The 21,143-nt window shown below is 44.4% G+C and overlaps 1 protein-coding gene across 4 annotated transcripts in view; it reads right to left on the bottom strand.

The window, feature by feature from the left end:
- PTPRE (protein tyrosine phosphatase receptor type E) overlaps nucleotides 1–21,143 on the bottom strand; it is a 247,570-nt gene that overhangs the window by 92,951 nt on the left and 133,476 nt on the right. The gene's annotated exons all lie outside the window — the stretch shown is intronic.

Consider the following 21,143-nt stretch of genomic DNA (forward strand, 5'->3'; position numbering starts at 1 on the left):
GAAATACAGACACAACAGAAAAGAGGAATTAACATCACATCATTATTGTCTAGCAATTCATTTTCTCTGAAGACATATGGAATACAATTCAGCTCTCCGTCGCTGGAGGAATAAAATGTCAATGTCCCTAGAAGGGTCTTGGAGAAACCCCCAAATATGCTACTTTGTCACTATCTAATTTAGACATTTCATTTAAGGAATATGGTGCAGGTTTTTTCCCTTAACATGTCAATGCCTTATTTAGTTGATTAGGATGTAAAACAGCCACCCCTCAAATCAGCCCAACCTTCAGTCATTTTTCAGTTCCCTGCAGTGCCTGATTTTGAGAAGCCAGAGATCTTGCTTGGTTGTTTTCCTTAGTGGGGCTTTTGCATAATTTCTTAAGACATGTTCTTAAGACTTATATTATGTTGTTGCTCCAATCTGTCAGGATGATGTAACACACGAATTATAATGATGTCTTGGAAAAAAAAAAAAAAAGCTCTCAAAACCTTTATAGGAATTGGGAAGGAGCTCAATGAGATATTAATTATTCTCTTTTCCTATACATAGACACTTTTTTCAAGTTATTTAATGATTAGGTAAAATTCAGATTTTTGCCTGCACCCAAACTATGGATACGCATCTCAAAATTATTACCTATATATAATTATCTTGTCTTTTATTTTGTATCCATCACAACAGTATCTGAGCTTAATATCAGTTTGGCCAAACTTCTGTCTGTCTAATACTTATGCAGACACCATGGCTAAGTACAGACACTCAAATCACCCCTGGCATAAGCACTCTAACAATCACACTTTACTTAAAACACTAAGCTAGAGTGGGAGAGAACCCAACAGAAGTTCTCCATTAGGTGAGGGGTGCAGAGCCTGCCCATGCTGGCCAAGGCCAGTAGTTGCGGGGTGCTCCCCCATGCCTTTCAGGAGGCTGGAGGGGGAGGTGGGTGGGAAAGGACCCCCACACACTGACAGCCCCTTCCCCTACCACCCACAGCTTGCTGACTGGGATCTTGGGAGGAGGTGAGCTGTGGCAAAAAGCCATGCAGCCCTGTGCTGCAACTTCTGGGTGCAGCTGTCAAGAGCTTGGGGTGGGGAAAGAAGAGAGCTCTCTGCTGTGCAGACCTGCTTGCCCTCCCCCCCCCCCCAAAACCCCAGCCAGCAAGCTGTGGGGGAAGACCCACAGCAGGGGGCTCCTCTCACAGCAAAAAGCCAGGTCAGGCAGTCCCATGCTGCTGCTTCTAGCTGCCATTGTCAGGAGACTAGGGTGTGGGGGGAGGGAGCCCCGAGAACTTCCTGGCTGGGGTCTTGGGAGGGCTGTGCAGCAGGGGTGTTCCCTTTCTACCCTCTCTCCCCTTCCCCTCCCCAGCCTCTTGACAACTGCAGCATGGGGCTGCCTGGCCCAGCTTTTTGATGCAGCCAGAACTGCAGCTGGGGCAGAAAGGAACCCCTCTGCCATACTGACCTGGCTTGGCCACCCCCAAATCCCAGCTAGCAAGCTGGGGGGAGAGGGGGCGTTCATGACAGTGGGGACTCTGTTCCCCCTATTCCCTGCCTGGCTTTGCAGGGAAGAGACCCTTTTCTGTCTCCTCTCTGTTACAGCCTTGGGGCAGAGCTGGGCCGGTGTTTGCCTGGAGTAGGTTAGCATCAGCTGAGGCTAGCAAGCTGCCCAGTGAGGAACCCCTGGGATGCCGGGTGCACATGACCTACTCAGGATGGGATGTGGTACAGACATTTGTTAAAGCACTCTAACAAAACACTTTAGCCTGATACCACATTCATCCAGGGTTAACTCAGAGCAGGATCTGCCATTTTGAAAGTGCTTTGTGCGCCATGGACATCTGTTCTATTATGGCTGTAAAGCACTTTCTGTGTGTTTGACATACATTAACTGCAACTTTTGTACCTAGCCTATGATTTTGAGCAAACTGCTCATCTGGAAAGCACAAAGGCAGTTTTTTTGCTTCATAAGCACCAATTGAGCTAACAAAATATCTTTGTTAACTGTCTGCAGTAGTAAGGCAAGATCTAGAAAGACATCTTAGACAGCTGAAAGAGCACTTACACAGGCTTTAGAGACCTTCATAATATGTCTACATCACTAACATACAACTCTAGGTACACTGTATCCATCTCCATAGACTACTGCCCACAAGCCAGAGGCCTGGTATAGGCTCCTTAGTGAAACTGCCCACATGCCAATAGGCAACCCATTTGTGGGTTAATCAGTCTATTTCAAATAAGTAAATGTAAAGCAATATTGGATTTTTTTCCTAATTAAGGTTTCACAAGATGCAATTATTTCCTCTTGAAGCTTACATTTCTTGCCTTTGGCATAGATTTGAGAGATTCCCTTTTTGGAATGTACAGACAGATAAAATTCTGTTTGAAGATAGTGAGGGAGAAAGGGTTTCACTGTAAGATTATTGACAGAGAAGTTCTTTAAACTGCCTTATCATATCCTCGTTAAGCTAAAAGAAGTTCGTAGTTTCATCGTCTGCCTCCTAACTTACGTATCTGGAAATTCCAATTTAGAGGCTTGTTCCTGGAAGAATCGTTTTAAGTTTTCTGACTGACATTTATGGAAGAAGAAATTACACATAAAGAATTAGAACTTTAAGCTGAAAAGTACAAATTAACACCTTTATGCTTGTCAAACTAGGAAAAAGTCACTATAGATCTGAAATGGCAACTAATTATACTTTTTATTCCTTTTGTGATGAGAAGCAATAATTGGTGGACACTGTACAAATGCAAAGAAAGAATGTAGCTAGCCCAATTATACTTATTGGAAGCAACAGGTTACCTTGTGCCTCAGCTTTTCCAGATGGTGGTGGAAAGTTAGGTTTCTGTCTGGAGTGACACCCAGACAGGTTAGTGTCCTCTCAAAGGGTAACTCTTTTCCCTCCACAACAACTCTTATCTTGGCATTTGCGGCATGATTGTTCAGATGAAAAAGTGTTGAGGTGGTCTTCTGTATATTCAGCTTCAACCGCCACTGTTTTAGGTAGAAGCTGTGAGTTCTGTCACGGTTCTGTTTGGCCTCTATTGATGATGTTATTGCTGGCAGCAGCAAGTGCCAGGCCATCTGCATACATGTATTTGGTCAATGCGATGCTTATGTTGTCTGCCATGTAGATGTTAAACAGGGTGGAAACTAGGACTGAGACTTCCAGTACTCCATTCCTGAATCCGTTGTGACAACTTGTCTTTCTGCATGATGTACTCAAAGTAAAGGACCAATTCGAGATCATCTCCATGATGAAGTTAACCAGACTTCTGTCTTGTAGTGTAGTAAGTAGCTTATACTGAAGCAGACTGTGTTGCAGGCTGCTATTAGGTCAACTAGAACCACTCCAACCTTTTCTCAATTCTTGAAGGCTCTCTCAAAATCAGTTGTAAGAGCTGCCACATGGTCAAGGGTTGATTGGTTGCTCCTGAAACCTGCCTGCTCATGTGGCAGCTATTGGTCAACAATTGGTGTAATCTGGTTCAGGATAAGCTGCTCCAGGAGTTTATAAATCACTTACAGAAGTGATATGGGTCTGTAGGGTCTTTCCCTGGCTTCTGTACTGCAATGATGTTAGCCTTGCACCAGATTTTTGGTATCTCACAATGACGCACTCATGTTGGCAGAAAGCTGCATAACCAGTCTTGGGCTATAGGCCCAAGTTTGGTGAGGTGTTCAGGAAAAATGTGGTCAGGGCCAGCAGATTTGCATGTTTTAACACGAGACAGTGCTGTTTTCATCTCTTTTTCAGTGAAAGATAACCTCAAAGGCAGCAGCCATTAAGAAACTTGCCGGTACAACATGGGGAGCTGACTTCTCTACCTTGAGAACAACCACACTAGCCATGGTCTATGCATCAGCAGAATACTGCTTTCCTGTGTGGGCAAATGGCATCTACACCCACAAACTGGACACCCACAAACTGCCCTGAATTCTGCATTATGAGCAATAAGTGGCTGCCTGGTATACACAGAACAGAAAAACATGGTCATTGTGGCAAGAATCCCCCCCTCATAACACCAAGAGATCTGGAATACTGCTTGACCTGGCAATCAAAGCCCAACACAAAGGCCAACATGACATGCTTGAAAAATACTCAACACAGGAACATCTAAAAAGCATAAAGCCCCTACCACTATATGCCAGAAACATGACAGAGGAAGCAGGAGTCACCATACTGTCATCATGGCCCCAGAGAAGGTGGGAAGAGTGATAGAATAGCAACCACACCCCACTACACAACTACATACAACTACCTTCTTCACACTTTCCTAGTCATAAACTTCCATGTAAGGCATGAGTAAACCTGAATCAACTGTGATCAGAGTATGGAGCCTTCAACAAAATCAAACATAAAATGGGCCTGACAAGCTCATCATCATGCCTCTGTGGCAAAGTAAATCAGACAGCCCAGCGTACACTAACTGACTGCCCTCTATACAGTCCACCAGAGGGAGTGAACAATCTGAAAGACTGCAGTAATATTGATGGATCTACTCTTAAATGGTTGAAGGAGTTGATTTTCTGAAGTCATACACAAGAAGAAAAAGGAAGCAACAGGTTAGTTTATCCCATACAGAAGCAATGGGTAGTCTGTTGACTTTAAATACATCTTTGTGGAATCAACAGCAATGATGAGAGTTCCTTTTACCCTACCAGATCTCAAGCACGAAGAGTGTCATCATCCACACTGCCTCCAGATATCAGGCAGCAAAAATATTGATAGAGTAGACTGAACACATGAACCAGACATACATCAGGATCATCTCTCCAACAGGGAAAGATGAAGTAAATAATGCTCTTACAAGGAGAAACAAATTAACTAAGCTATGATCTCCTGATATTGTGTTGCTTCTCTATGAATCTTGCATGTTTGCATAATTTTTGCAAAAACTTTTCTATTGTTACCTTCAATTCTTTTTTTCATTTCAGTGTCAATGAAAACAGAATGCCATTTGCCAATTCTCGACTAGGAGGAAAAGTAGTGTTGTGAAAGAAAATGTGGATTTGTGAGAGAAGCTGAGGAACTCCATTCATCCTTTGTCTTCCTGAACTATGTTAACTCTGCTGCTATACAGAGACCACACTCTAAGGCTACAGGATCTACAAGACTTGGCCGCTCACCCATTTTATCATCTCCACTTTGATAGATTTCATAGACATTAGGGGCTGGAAGGGACCTTGAGAGATCATTGGGTCCAGCCCCGCCGCCATAGGTGGGAAGTCAGCTGGGATCAAGTGACCCCAGCAAGAAATATATCCATCTGTTTTTTAAAGGAATCCAGAATAGGTGCTTGCATCACCTCTGGAGGGATTTTGTTCCAGACCCTGGACACATGCACCATAAAGAAATTTTTTCTTATATCCCGTCTAAATCAGCCTTCCTGGAATTTATGGCCATTAGACCTTGTTTTCCCTCGTGGAGCTCTGGTGAACAGATGCTCTCCCAGGTCCTGATGTACCTCTCTTATGTAATTGTAGGATGCCACCAAGTCCCCCCTGAGCCTTCTCTTCTCCAGACTGAAGAGTTTCAAATCCCTCAGCCTCTCCTCATATGGCCTTCCCTCCAAGCCATTTTTGTCAAGACTAACAGGAAGAAAGGCACTGAAAGGCACTCATGCCATCAATGTAGTTGATGCATGAGTATGAAATTGTCAGCTGAATATCATTACCACATATTCATATCTGTCTGTCATACTAACAAATAATTTATTATATGTGCCACTAATTTATGAGATAATTATGCCCTTTTTCCTCATTTGAAATTTGAGGAAAGAATGTTAAATATATGCAGATTTATGAAAAGTTTGTTGTGAATATTCCTAAATGGAATGTTATATTGGACTAATTACATGGGCTATGTTAAATGCCTTTTGAAAATTGCAAAGGCACAATACACATGTATTATATTCCAGAATAACTATTTCAACACATTTACAAATAGAGAAAGCCTTAAGTTTCTTACCATTAGGCTAAGTACAGAAGCTCAAAAAGCCAGAGGCAAAATCAGTTCAACCTTTGCAGGTTTCTCTAAGCTGTGTAGATTGAATTGATAACAACCTGAACTGATGTTCAATGATTGGGTAGCCGATACAGGCAGAATCCTGCACTGGCCCAGGCTAGGAGTCTGGGGATGCTCCTATGGCTGCTGAACCCAGCTCAGCAATAGCCCAAGCCTGACTGTCTGCTGGCTCTACCCTCCACCACTAATAAGAGGTAGAGGCATGTGTCCAGCAGTTGATCTCTCCCCAGCCCCCACCAGGGGGAAGGGAGGGAAACACACCCTAGAGTCAGCACTTGTCCCCCTAACTGGGGTCTGCGCACCATGGGGAGAGCCCCCACTGGGGGGCTTTCCACCCCCCATCCCCACAGCTGGACTCAGAGAACCCAAGCTCCACCCCTTTCCCAGCCCTCTGGCTCTGGGGGTGGGTTTGAGATGGGAACACCCCCTCCCCCCACCCCAGGTTGGCACTGGACCCTTAAGCTGGGGTCTGCCTGGTGCAGGAGAGGAAAGACCCCACTGAGAGGCTATTTACCCCCCACAGCTAGGAACCTAGGTGAGATTCCTCCAGGCCTGCCCCCTCCTCAGCTGTCCATCAATGAGAGGGGCAAGGGGGTGGGACTGCATCCCCTGCCCAGTACTGGACCCCTAGCAGGGGGGAAGGGGCAGTTCTGAGAGAATCTCAGCCCAGCTCCCAGCTGTAGAGGGTAAAAAGTCCCCTGGTGGAAGCTTCCCCCTGACATGTTGGGCAGACCCTGGCTGTGGGTTCAGTGCCAGGCCAGGCTGGTGCATTCCCAACCTCTGCCCCTGCCTCCCCGCAAAGACAGATGGCTAGGGATGGGGTGGGCCTAACTGGACCCCAGCCTGGCTTGTTGGGTTTTGTTGGGATGCTGAGGGACTGTGACTGAATATGAAATCAGAAGGGAGCTGGGACAGAAGTTCCATAAACCAGTTTGACCTAAATCAGTTAAGTCTGATACTATATCCATCCAGGTTTATCTTAAACCAGTTTCAGCCACTTTAAAAGGAGTTTATGTGCACTGAACTTCTGCTCTGTTACAAGTTTAAACTGATTTCTGATCACTTAAATGAGTCTGTGTGTAAGTTCTGTCACTAGCCCTAGTATTTAACAAGATAAACTTGTAAATGTCATATTTCATGTTTTCCTTAAATAATTAGCTTAACTATAACTGGCTGATCTCTCATTTTTATTGTTCCCTCCACTGTTCTATTCAATTATTCAGAAACAATCATTCCCTACCAGAAGCAGCCCAATAAGGACAAGCTGGATTTACTGCCACTTGCAGAAATCAATAGAAATCTGACAAAATCTAACAAAAGCTGACTGTGGAGATGCAATTTTTTTTAAACCATATGTTTTTATTGCTTGAAGAGTAATAAATACAAAGGATTATACCTAATCTTTATAGCATTGCTTTTAAAGAATTGAGTAAACTCCAGTTTTAAAAGTATCTATGTAAAATTTTTATGTATAACATGAAAGTGGTGAAGAGGTTGTTACACACAGTATCTTACCCTATTTCCCCTGTTTAACTACATCCAGGTCTCATACTCATCTACAATGATCCTTTCAGTAAATTATATTTTTATAAAGAAGTATGATATGATATGAGAAATAAAATAAAGGGTGTAACAGACTAAATTATGGGTCAATGAAACCCTGATTCTGCAGCTGTTTCCTCAGAACCTCACCAATTTCAGTGGAGTGCAGGCGTAGAGATCTACACCTGAGAATCCAGTGGCAGGATAGGACAAAATAAAACTAATATTCATGTTGCATGTGTGAAATTGCAAGTTGTAGGTAACATCTTAGAATTAATTTGTTAAAGCTGTTAATTTCTAAAGAAAGTAAATATATTTGTCCAGCATGAACTTGGAGCGGAGCGCTCGGCTAAATCCAAACAGTTGCAAAGCTTCCTCACATGGGTGGATGAGCTCTGTCTGACTCAAGTAGTCTATAGACCGACAAGAGGTAAAGTGCTGCTAGACCTGGTACTGGCCAAAGGGAATGATCTAGTCAGCAACCTAAGAATCAAAGGAAAGATGGAGACAGTGACCATGAGCTTATCACTTTTACTATCCATTGCAAAGCTGGCAAGTTAGTCAGCAATTCAGAAGTCCTTGACTTTAGGAAAGCTGACTTTCATAAGCTCAGGAGGCTTGCTGTTGAGGCTCTAAGGTGCCATAACTCGACAGGGAGGGGAGTCCAAGATGAGTGGCTGCTCCTTGAGTGATCCTGAAAGCACAAGGGTTGTCCATCCCCTCTCGGAGTAAAGGTAGCAAAAAGGCACAGCAACCCCCTTGGCTCAGCAGGGAACTCATGGCCTGGTCTATGTGGGGGGTTGTCTATCTGGGAGTGGGGAAAGGGCCAGGGGGTTAAAAATAGCTTGGTGCTTGGGGGGGGGGGGGGGGCAGGAAAAGTACAGCCCTGGTGCTAGAGCCAGCAACTCGGATTTTCCAGACCCAGGTCTGCACTGGAATGTGTTGAGAAGTTCAGTTAGATCAGCTTAGATGTACTCACTCTAACTTAGTCTCCCTCCAGGGGTAGAGTTAAATTAAATGGTCAGCCATTTTAGGAGCAGTCTAACTTGCCTCAAACTTCTGTACAGTTTGAACTTAGACCAACCTAACTAGGGATCTAAGTGTAAGGTCTACATGTATATAAACTTAGTTAAATTGGGTGGGCATTTTTAACATGATCTAACATCTCCTTAAGCTCCCCAAATATCTGTACGTACTTTATGCACAAATTTGTGATGTTACAATCCTGTCATACTTAAAGTTATTCAATTTTGAGCATGCAACTGGCTCCACTTGACTTCAGGGGAATCTCTGGGCATAAACACTTATACAAAAGTAGACTTTGAATCATTTTACTCAGAGTTGATATTAATATACATGGGAACTATGGTGGCAGTAAAAGACAAAAACCTTATATATACTAAACATGCAAGAAAAGACAGAAATTTCATAGAAAAGACAGAATAATTTTTGTTTAAACCATCCTAGACAAATATTTGCCTAACCTGCTCTTAAAAACATCTTAAAAATCTGTTAGCTATTAATAGACATGCTAGATACACAACTTTTAGATTCTGGTTCCATATCTAGTCATGCCTCTGCATTTTTACATGGCTTTTATCCTCATTCTCTTTAGTGCAATTGTGTACTTGTATAGCAAATGCCTATGTTTAAAGCATTTACTGCTACATGCAGAAGAGTGCACAAAGAAGCATTATAAATGTTAGCATTGTTTAAAGAGTTTTTTCCAAGTCTTCCATCTATAGTTACACTTTCTCAGTCTCATCTTTTCCCTTTTGTTCTTTATACAGTTCTATCCTATTTCTGATTTGAGAAAGTAGAAGAAGAAATAAAGTAACAATGATGAGGAGGAGGAAAAGAAGGAAGAGGAGGATGAAAAGAAAAGCAGAGGCAGGCACATATTAGCAGTGTGTCCATGCATTACCTTTTGGTCTCACCCTTATTAATGAGTGTGCTAGCTAGCAAGTGAGCAGTACAAATAGACAGCTTCAAAAATGAAGCTGAGCCCTCTAATTTTAATATGGATAAATAGAACATTTTTGTTGGTCAGTAGGAACCCTAGAATTTGGAGATTGTTTAAAGCTCATTTATGCACAACAAAAACAAGTTACATTGGTTTCTGTATTTTATCTGCATAACCAGTTTTGATCAGTTGTAGTTCCTCCATCAGACAAAGAGAACATTTTCCTATGTTGAGATTTTGCCACATTTATGCAATGTAAGTATGATTAATTATTTCAGCACTAAACACAGGAACAGGTCACATGCTCTCCTCAATTTTTTTTAGCCTGATGGCTGTTAGATATTATATAGGGTATTGCTGCTGCTGTACAATTGTCGTAGCTTTTGGTTGGCTGAAATGAGCTTTGAGTGGTCCATCACAGAACTTCATTACAGCTAATGGTTAAATGGACTATTATACCACAGGGAGAGGTTTTTGGTAGATTTCAAAATGTCATTATCATCATATTTTATGTTAGATTGCAGATACTACATCAAAAGTTCATTACCTTTTACAGGGTATTAGTATAAGAATCTTTTAAATGCAGTTTTTCATTATCATTTACATATTTGCCAGCTTCTAATATGTGATATTATCTCCAGTAATAAAGATTACGTGACAAATTAGGGTCACCTTTCTCTATGCTGTGTCAGCAAATCAATCTGTGCTATCTTCCCGACAGAATTCATACATAAATTGGCTGCTGCAATTGATTCAGGGAAGTGATCCTAGAGCAATCATGTGAAACACCAATAAAAACCTCCATTTAAACTCCAGCAGCGGCCTTCCTTTTCACCTCACCAGTCATTTTATTCCTTTAGCAAAGAATGTTATTAATATGCAGAGATACTCCTGGCACAGACATGTATGTATGGTCTGGAATTAACTCTTGAAAAACAAAGCTAATTATGCACAAAATTGAGGGAGAGAAAAATATGGAAGCTGCTAAAGACAGCTGAATGGATTCACTGCCTGTCTCAGCAGAAAAAATATTTCCCTGGCACAGGCAACAAGCATCTTTTGCTCCACACATGTACCTAAGCAGACAGGCTGGAAAAAAAACGTATGAGGCCCAGACTTTGGGGTAATTTACTGGCAGAAGGCAGGCCAGACTCAGTCAGACTGACTTATTCAAAAAGGGATGTTAGTACTGCAGACTATGATTAGAAACGATGTGGATTTCTATGGTTTAAACTAGTTCTTCTCAATGTAAAAAGATATGACATCCTCTCTCCATCTCATCCCTACTTAGACGCAGCTTTGTGCAACTGAAGTTCTAAAAAAGTGATTCCTCTATACCACAAAACTGAAGCAATCTGGAATTATCTCAAATTAAACCTAGTCTGGATACCTGGTGGTATAATGCTTTTAATTATCCTACTTTAATCCCAGCAAAAGTACATGTCACTGGAACACAACTCTTAGATTGCTACCAGTACCAGCCAATTTAAAACTAGCATGTGTATATCTAAACCAGTGGGGCCAAACTTTTGTCATACATGAGACAAATCAGTCTTGCACCCTCCACAAGTACCACTTCTACTTCTGCTTGCACTGCTGCTCTGCTTTCTGCTCCCTGCCCAATATCCTTCTCTGCCTTCCATCTCCTGCCCAATCTGCTCCTTTGCTTTTTGCCCTATCAGCTGCTATGCTCCTCGTCCCCTTCATAATCTGCTGTGTGCCACACACAAAGGCAACTTGCAACTTGTGGCACATGTGCCACAGGATGGCCATCCCTGATTTAGATTATGCTATGATCATAGTTTGACTTCACTATACTGATGTAATGCATCTGATGCATCTCTTGCATGTTCTTCCTAGGTCTGTTGGACTGTCAGGCATTCAGGAAGGCAGCTGCTTCTGAAGTTGCTGGTTCCTCACAGAAAGCCATAATGGTGATGAAGGTGTTTTCCTCTGAACACATGCAGTTTATACCAGCAAAGTTTAAACCTTTTCTCAAACCTGTATTAAGTATTGTAAAGAAGAGATCTATCAGGGACTGTGAGCAGGAGATCGACTCCTGCTGCTGGGCCCTTCTCCCCTGGGAGCTGGAGGGTAGACCACGGTCTCCCTCCAGGACAAGGGAGGACTCCGGGACCTCCCATTCTGTCCACTCAGGGGGACGGACCAAGGTGGTCAAGGGCCCTAAGGCCCACCGCACCAAGGCCCCTGCCCTGCCGGCGCTTAGCAACAGGTATGAACCTCTTGGCCCCAGCAGAGCCTGCTGAGTTGCCAGCTCCAGCAGGCAACACAGGTTCAACTGCAGCTACCGCCCCCGCTCTCCCCAAGACAAAATGCAAGGTGTTTGTTGTGGAAGACTCCATCCTGAGGGGGACTGAGGGGGTAATCTGCCTGACCCCTTAGCCCGGGAAGTCTGCTGCTTCCTGGGGGCCCGCATCCAAGACATTGTGGAGAAGATCCCTAAGCTCCTCCGCCCACAGACCACTATCCCATGCTCCTTATTCATGTGGGCACCAATGACATGGCTCGGAGCACTCCCATCCGGGTCATGAGGAGCTACAGGGATTTGGGAGCAGGGCTAAAGGGTCTGGGGGCACAGGTGGTGTTCTCTTCGATCCTCCCAGTCTCGGGGTATGGGCTGTGGAGGGAGAGGAGGATCCAGGTAGTCAACCAAAGATTGCGGCACTGGTGTCATCGGGAATGCTTTGGCTTCCATGACCACAGCCCACTCTGTGGTGAGAGGCAGCAAGCTGCTGGGAAGAGATGACCTCCACCTCTCTCCCCTAGGGAGGAGGCTCTTCTCAGCCAGACTGGCTGACCTGCTCCACCGGGCTTTAAACTAAGCCCGCTGGGGGATGGGGGGACTACCGCCACTGCTGGCCCGCTAAGAAACCCTTGCAAAGCCAGCAGGCCAAGGCACTTAAGGGAGTCCACCCCTGACCCAGCTATGGTACAATCTGTGGGCAGGGCAAGAGCCCCCAAGGGGACACTTGCCTGCCTGTACACAAATGCCAGGAGCCTGGGGAATAAGACAACGAGTTCCTCCTGCCTGCTTAACTCAAATAATTACAACATCATAGGGATGACAGAGACCTGGTGGAACTCCACCCATGACTGGACCACGGGGATAGATGGCTATACCCTGTACAGGAGGGATCGTGTAGATAAAAGGGGCGGGGGTGTAGCTCTCTATGTTAAGGAAAGCTACGCGTCCCTGCAAGCTGATGTTGGCGACCAGGGTGGACGGCTGGAGATCCTCTGGGTTAAAATCCGTGGGGAACACAGCACAGGGGACACAACAGTGGGAGTCTACTACAGACCTCCCACCCAAAGTCAAGAGCTTGACCAAGAGTTCGCCTGCGAACTGGCTGAGGCCACATGCTCCAGGACCATGGTTGTCATGGGTGACTTCAATTACCCAGACATCTCGTGGGAGGATCACTCAACAAAATCTGAGCAGTTGCAAAGCTTCCTATTGTGCGTGGATGATCTCTACCTGACTCAAGAAGTTTACAGGCCAATGACAGGTAAAGCGCTGCTCAACCTGGTACTGGCTACTGGGGATGACCTAATCGGCAACCTAGTGATCGATGGGAAGCTGGGTGACAGCAATCACGAGCTGATCACCTTCACCATCCATCATAAAGCTGGCAAGTCAGTCAGCAACACTCAAGTCCCTGACTTCAGGAAAGCCGACTTTGACAAGCTGAGGAGGCTTGTCAGTGAAGCCTAAGGGTCCACGATCCCACGGGGAGGGGAGTCCAGGAAGAGTGGTTGCTCCTCAAAGGAGCAATCCTCAATGCACAAGCTAATTCTATTTCATCTAGGAGCAAAGGCAGCAAGAGGGCACAGCAGCCCCCCTGGCTCTCCAGGGATCTAGCAGACTTCCTGAGGCCAAAAAGAAAGGCCTACAAAGGATGAAGGATGGGATTCACCTCCAAGGAGGAATATTCTGCACTGGTCTGGTCCTGCAGGAAGCAAACCAGGAAACCAAGGCTGCAACTGAACTCCAACTAGCTTTGAGCATCAAGGACAATAAAAAGTTCTTTTTCAGATATGTGGGGAGCCTGAGGAAAAGCAAGGGCAACATTGGACCCCTGCTGAACCAGATAGGACAACTGACAACTGATGCCCAGGAAAAAGCCAACCTATTAAATGGGTACTTTGCATTGGTCTTTCATCAGTACCATGGGACGCCTATGCCTGCTACGGGACAGGGAGGTCCAGGTAAGGGAGATCCCTTGCCCTCCATCAATGCGGACCTCGTAAAGGAACACCTTGAGAGGCTGGATCCCTTCAAGTCAGCCGGCCCTGACAATCTACACCCCAGGGTACTCAAGGAGCTGGTGAGCATCATAGCCCAGCCTCTGGCAGAGATCTTTGAGAACTCCTGGCACTCTGGTGTAGTGCCCGAAGACTGGAAGAAGGCCAATGTGGTGCCTATCTTCAAGAAAGGAGGGAGGAAAGTGGATCTGGCAAACTATAGGCCCGGCAGCCTGACTTCTATCCCGGGGAAGATCTTAGAAAAGTTTAGAAAAGAGGCCATCCTTAATGGACTGGCTAACGCCAACATCCTGAGGGATAGCCAACATAGGTTTGTAGTGGGTAGGTCTTGCTTGACTAATCTCATTTCCTTTCATGACCAGGTGACCTATCACCTGGACAAGGAAGAAGATATTGATGTCATATATCTTGACTTCAAAAAAGCCTTCGATCTGGTATCCCATGATCACCTCTTGGAGAAACTGGCCAATTGTGGCATTGAGTCCACCATGATCAGCTGGCTGGGAAATTGGCTCCGTGACTGGACCCAGAGGGTGGTAATTAACGGAAGTCAATCGTCATGGTGCCCTGTGACCAGTGGGGTCCCCCAAGGCTCTGTCCTTGGACCCATATTGTTCAACATCTTCATTAATGATGTGGACATTGGAGTCAGAAGCAGATTGGCCAAGTTCACCAATGACATGAAACTTTGGGTCAAAGCATCCACACCTGAAGACTGGAGGGCGATCCAGGCTGACCTGGACAGGCTCAGCAAATGGGCGGACAAGAACCTGATGGTGTTTAACACTGAAAAAATGCAAGGTTCTCCACCTTGGGAGGAAAAATGAGCCCTTGGGATGGGCTCCCAAGGGAGGTGGTGCTCTCCCCTACCCTGGGGGTCTTCAAGAGGAGGTTAGATGAGTATCTAGCTGGGGTCATCTAGACCCAGCACTCTTTCCTGCTTATGCAGGGGGTCGGACTCGATGATCTATTGAGGTCCCTTCTGACCCTAACATCTATGAATCTATGAATCTTATAGGCTCAGCAGTGCTACGCTGGGTAGTACTACAGAAGAGACTTGGGGGTCATCATTGATCACAAGATGAACATGAGCCTGCAATGCAATGCTACAGCTAGTAAAGCGACCAAAATGCTAACTTGCTTAGCCTTAGATGCTTCTCAAGCAAATCCCGGGACGTCATTCTCCCCTTGTACTCAGCCTTGGTGAGGCCACAGCTGGAGTCTGCATCCAGTTTTGGGCCCCACAATTCAAAAAGGATGTGGAGAAGCTTGACAGAGTCCAGAGAAGAGCCACGCACATGATCAGAAGTCAGGAAAACAGACCTTACAACGACAGGCTGAGAGCTATAGGGCTCTTTAGCCTGGAAAAGCGCAGGCTCAGGGGTGATCTGACGGCCACCTATAAGTTTATCAGGGATGACCATCAGTATCTGGGGGAATGTTTGTTCACCAGAGCGTCCCAAGGGATGATGAGGTCAAACGGTCATAAACTACTGCAAGACCGTTTCAGGCTGGACATGAGGAAGAATTTCTTTACTGTCCGAGCCCCTAAGGTCTGGAATAGCCTGCCATCGGAGGCGGTTCAAGCACCTACATTGAATACCTTCAAGAGTAAATTGGATGCTTATCTTGCTGGGATCCTATGACCCCAGCTGACTTCCTGCCCTTTGGGCAGGGGGATGGACTCGATGATCTTCCGAGGTCCCTTCCAGCCCTAATGTCTATGAAATCTATTAAATGAAATCTATGAAATCCTGTCTGCCAAGAGTCTTGTGCTCATGCTTAACTTTACTTTATATTACTTCCATGACATTACTCACTACTATTGCTTCTACATATACGTTTGGATTAGCTGGCCAGCCACAAAAAGATATATCAATTTAAATTTAAGAAGTCCTGTCATCTAAAATAATTTGGTATTTAGAGCTGTTTAAATGCAAAAACAAACGAACAAACCAAACAATTAAAAGAACTCTGCATCGGATACTTCATATGAATTCTTCTGTATCCAGGTTTATTACCATTAGAGGTAATATAAGGGAGAAAAAAAATCACAACTTCTTAATCTTTTAAAAAAGCATCATTATGTAACTGGACAAAAGATATGCTTTCCTAATGACATTTTAACTAGATATATAACATGCAGAGTTCATTTGCAGTATTTGGGGTATTCATTTAACAGCATACATGTGAGCCATGAATAACCAAGCTGTAAATCAAATGTGGTGGCCCATAGAAACAAAAGGTCCCAGTATACATTTTTGTACCTATTACAGATTTAACCTATTCTATTTTATATTCCACTACCTACAGCCCTCGTTTTATGTCAAATGGTCATCTTCACCTTCATTTAGACAAAGTTTAGGCATCTGTTTAATTTGCAACTGAGAAACAACATAGAAGCTATATATCCTATTAAGAGAGTTTCTCTATTTCATGTACTTCAGTATTTTGTTGAATCTGATATCATTCCTATTGAAACGGCTAGCTACTAAATCAAGCAATGAAGTCATATACTGTAATCTGCTATTTATCAAATCATCCATCTCCAAATAAAAACCATATCTATAACAAAAGCACTTTTGGTTTTACAGAAACACCACCTGGTGAATTAACACAGCAAATTGAACCTACTAAGACAGATGTTAAACTTGTTACATGGAATTGTCTGAGGGGCACCTGTTATGTGGCTTGTGTGATATCACAATAAAGCAGCATTTAAGTACACAAGGATTCAACAGTAACATCTGTTTTTGTGTTTAGTTGCCTACTGGGCATGCAGTGAGCATCTGATGCTCTCATTTATCTTTCAAAAAACCAAAGCTTTATTAGGGACAGAAGGCAGCACGGTGGCCATGTAGTTCCCCTGTCACTAAAATCAAACAGAAGTAAATACCATGCTGTATATATACAGTCATGTCTTTTACCTTCTGTCATGGATTTTGGTCATTTTTGCTCTTGCTAATGATCTTTTTCTCTTCCACTGAGATGTTGGAAGGATTCATTGAATCAGGTGTTCCATTTATCTTTGATTCATAGATATTAGGGTTGGAAGGGACCTCAGCAGATCAAGTCCAACACCCTGCCCCAAGCAGGAGAGAGCACTGGGGTCAGATGACCCCAGCCAGGTGCTTGTCCAGTCTCCTCTTGAAGACCCCCAAGGCAGGGGACAGCACCACCTCCCTTGGAAGCCCATTCCAGATTCTGGCAACCCTTACCGTAAAGTTGTTCCTGATGTCTAACCTGAATCTGCTCTTTCAGTTTGTGGCCATTATTTCTAGTTACTCCAAGGGATGCCCTGGTGAACAGAGCATCTCCTATCCCTTGCTGTCCCCTCAGTGAATTTGTAGGCGGATACAAGATCATCTCTCAGCCTTCTCTTGTGGAGGCTGAAGAGATTCAGGTCCTTCAATCTCTCCTCATAGGGCCTTACCTGTAGGTTCCTCCTCTGGGACCCTCTCAAGGTTATCCACATCCATCTTGAAGTATGGCACCCAAAACTGGATGCAGTACTCCAGCTGCAGCCTTATCAATGCCTCATAGAGGGGAAGTATCACCTCCCAAGATCTGTTCATGATGCACCTGCTAATGCATGATTGAGTGTGGTTAGATTTACTGATCACTTCATCACATTGATGAATCATATTCATCTTGGAGTCAACTATGACTCCAAGATCCCTTCCTGCTACAGTGCTGCTGAGAGGGTCATCCCCCAGCCTGTAGGTGTGTTGGCGATTCCTTCTCCCTAGGTACAGCATTTGTCCTTGTTGAAATGCATTCTATTCTGTTCTGCCCACTTCTCCAACCTGTCCAGATCTGCCTGAATTCATTCCCTGCCCACTAGTGTGTTTACTTTACTCCACAATTTGATGTCATCCATGGATTCGGACAGAGTGCTCTCCATGCCCTCATCTGGGTCACTGATGAAGGCATTGAACAGGACTGATCCAAGGATCAAACCTTGGTGAACTCCACTGCCCGCATCTTTCCAGACAGATGCCAACCCGTCCTCCACCACTCTCTGGGTGCATCCCATTAGTCAATTTGCCACCCACCTGTCCATGTGGGTAAGCAAATTGATAATTTTACAATTGAACCAAACAATAGCAAATTTAACTCAAAATAAGACATGAAGGCATTCAGCTAAGAAGTGCATCTGATTTCCCTATTTCAACAACCGCAGATTGTTTTTCTACATGAAGTCCATCTAAATGTTAATAGAAGTCCACTTGCACAGATCTAATTTCAAAAACAATTTTGGAAAAAAATAAAGATTCATTGGTTGTCCATATGAAGAATCCAACCGCACTGATCTACATCAATCCCAACTTAAATCTACATTGTATTTTTATTGAAATATGGTATTAAACAAATTGATGTTTCAGTCATGATATACTGTTGTGCTCACTAGTCAATATATGCAAATATTAAGATCAGAACTATTTTATGTAGAGCACATTGGAAATTGGTCCACAAGCCTTTTCACGAAGCCTTAAAAGCCTTTTTAAGAAGCTTCTCAAATTTCTTAGGGTGCAAATCACTTTTTGATGAAGAAAGTTTGTTTTCTAGAGTAAGGTTTTCAATGCAAGAAATCTGCACTTCAGCCCAGATAATTATTGGCATCTATGGGTCTTGCTGCTTTTAGCTACTGAGGACAGTGCTGTCACGGCGGGGTCCTACAGGAGGGCCGTGATCTCCTCAAGGCCCCCTTCCCGTGCCAAGTTGGCCCAAGGGCATCCTCAAATCTCGCCCGCCACGTCTTTGATGTTTAAATAAGTTTGGGAGGCTGCCTTATGCCCTCTTGGTCACTTCTCGGTGTTGATTCAGACCCCGTGGTTTCCCGGACTCTTTGTGGGTCTCATTCTATGATGGGTGCTTCCCGGGCACCCTAGCCTTATGGGCTATGTGTGGCTCCAACCACCCCTTATACCACGCCCCAAGCCTCGCAGGTGGAATAGACGTTGGTCTGTCAGGTTTACACTCGCCCTCTCTCAGGGCCCTCTCTGTAGCACCGCCCTCTCTCAGGGATCCTCTGCCACGCCGCCCTCTCTCAGGGGCCTTCTCTGTACTGCTGCCCCCTCTTTGGGGCTTTCCGTGCCCACACTGGGCCTTCTCAGGAATGCCGCCCCTCTCCTGGGGCTCTCCGTGGCCGCACTGGGCCTTCTCAGTCAAACCGCCCTCTCTCTGGGGCTCTCCTATAATGCCGCCCCCTCTCAGGGCTTGCCAGTCAGCTGTCCCCTTCTCTGGGTGCTCGCCACGCCTGCTCTGGGGCCTTTCCACAATGCCCCCTTCTCTGGGGCTTCTCAACTGCCCCTCTCTGGGGCCTGCCACACCCACACTGGGGCTTCTCAATAGCGCCCCCTCTCTGGGGCTGGGGTCTATGCACCCCGTACGCTGTGCCCTTACTGGCGCTGGGGTTCCCATGCTGTTGTGGGTCCCCTATGAGGATGCTGCACCCTTACTGGCGCTGGGGCCCCCACACCACTGTGGGGCCCTGTGAGGCCTTCTCCAACCCCTAATAGCCTCACCCAAATCACCAGTGTAACAACAACAAAGCAAAACACAAGCCCCTAGGCTGTAACATAACTTAAAGCTGCCTGGCTAAAACCATGTTGCTCAGACATCTTAGAGCTGCCATCCTTTACTCAGCTTAAGCTGTACCTGCAGTCAGGCTTCTTCTCACATCCTGACCTAGGAGCCCCTGCCTCTCTGGCTGCTGGCAGGGAACCACCTCTGGCCTCTTGCCTATGATTTATATAGGAGCCAGGCCCTGCCCCTTTCAGTCAGCTGACCTCCTGGTTGCCCTGGCAACCCACAGCTGGGCTCCTTATACCCTGCTAGGGCTCTTTCCCCAACAGTTTCCCCTCTTTAGGGACAGGGCACTGAGGTGCCCTGTGACAAGTGCTTTACAAATTAGGAATATTCCAAAGAACATTGTCAGTTGTGTTCTATTTTTCATTAATATTTCATGCCAAAATAAAGCAAGTAATAAAACTCATTCATACAGAAAGCAGGAGAAGTGGAGGGGGGGAGGCTTTAAAATCTTTGGAAGGCTACATTTTATTAATCTTTAGCTAACCATATCAGTTTGAATCATTTTTTCAGATTCAAAATGCAGAAAACCACTTATCTGTTTAATTTTTTTGTGCATTTATTATGTGTTGTTTTTTTTTTAAGACCTTAATATTTTTACTGGATTTATTGATCACTTGGAGGGGAAAAAAAAAAACGAGCAACTGGCCTAAATATAGGTTTGAAGTATTTTGTATATGGATATCCAGTGAAAATTGATGTGGATAATTGTTGTTTGCATGTTATATTATGAAGATACAAAGACATTCAGATAAGAAATGCATCTGATTTTCATCATTTAATATCAACCAAGAATTTCCATGCAAATTGTCACAGACAACTGTTTTTTATTATGACATTAACGAGGCTGTGGTGGCATTAAATAAAAAGTGTACGAGACTATTGCAACTAATTCATGTTGCTTACATCTGTTCACTCAGAATGTATTTACAGGGGCATAACATTTAAGCACTACGGACTTTAAGGAATTTTGTTAAAAGGTAGCAGTTTAAATTATTAAAAGACTGAGGAGAAGGACAAGTCAACCCAAATATGTTGTCACAACTGGGTACCTAACTAGAAAGAGAACAACAATTATCTTTGCCACTCAAGTGATAAAATGACAGTGGAAGTCACCTCTACTTCTCTAGCTGGCACAAGATACTGGAGCATATCCTTGATTTTATTTATTTATTTATTGAGAGGAGGTAGGTCAAGTTAATTTTTAAAAAGAGTCTCATGGATATGTCAGGTGGGGCCAGCAGCCTCTGCCAAACACTGAAAAAAGACTTCAGCATATGAATAGGCCAACACAGGTCTATGCATCACTTAACAGTTTAGACGCAACAGAAATGGTACACAGGCCTTGACATCATTGTCTTTCTTTTCAAAAACAAATTTAAAGCCTTGATGCAACTTCTGTTGAAGTTGGTAGACATTTTTCCATTTTCCTTAAAGAAATAAGGGGTGCTGTATACAGTCAAAGGAGTATTTAGTGCTTATATACAGGTACTAGAACAATTGACAGTCCCAGGAAATCAGTAAATGAATTTCTCTATTCAATCACACAACAGCATAAAGCAAGGTTGTGTAACCTTCCTCCACCCTGCTCACATTGCTCAGTTCACATTTAAATACTGGTCTGGAATGGCCGCCTTTAAGAACAAGAAATATTTTAGTCTTCAAGCCCAGTCAATCCTCTGACCTCCTAGTGAGACTTAAAAAGTGAATGCCAATTAAGTTTTTGTGACA

The sequence above is a fragment of the Alligator mississippiensis genome, chromosome 6 (assembly GCF_030867095.1).
Source record: "Alligator mississippiensis isolate rAllMis1 chromosome 6, rAllMis1, whole genome shotgun sequence".
In the NCBI taxonomy this organism is placed as follows: domain Eukaryota; kingdom Metazoa; phylum Chordata; order Crocodylia; family Alligatoridae; genus Alligator; species Alligator mississippiensis.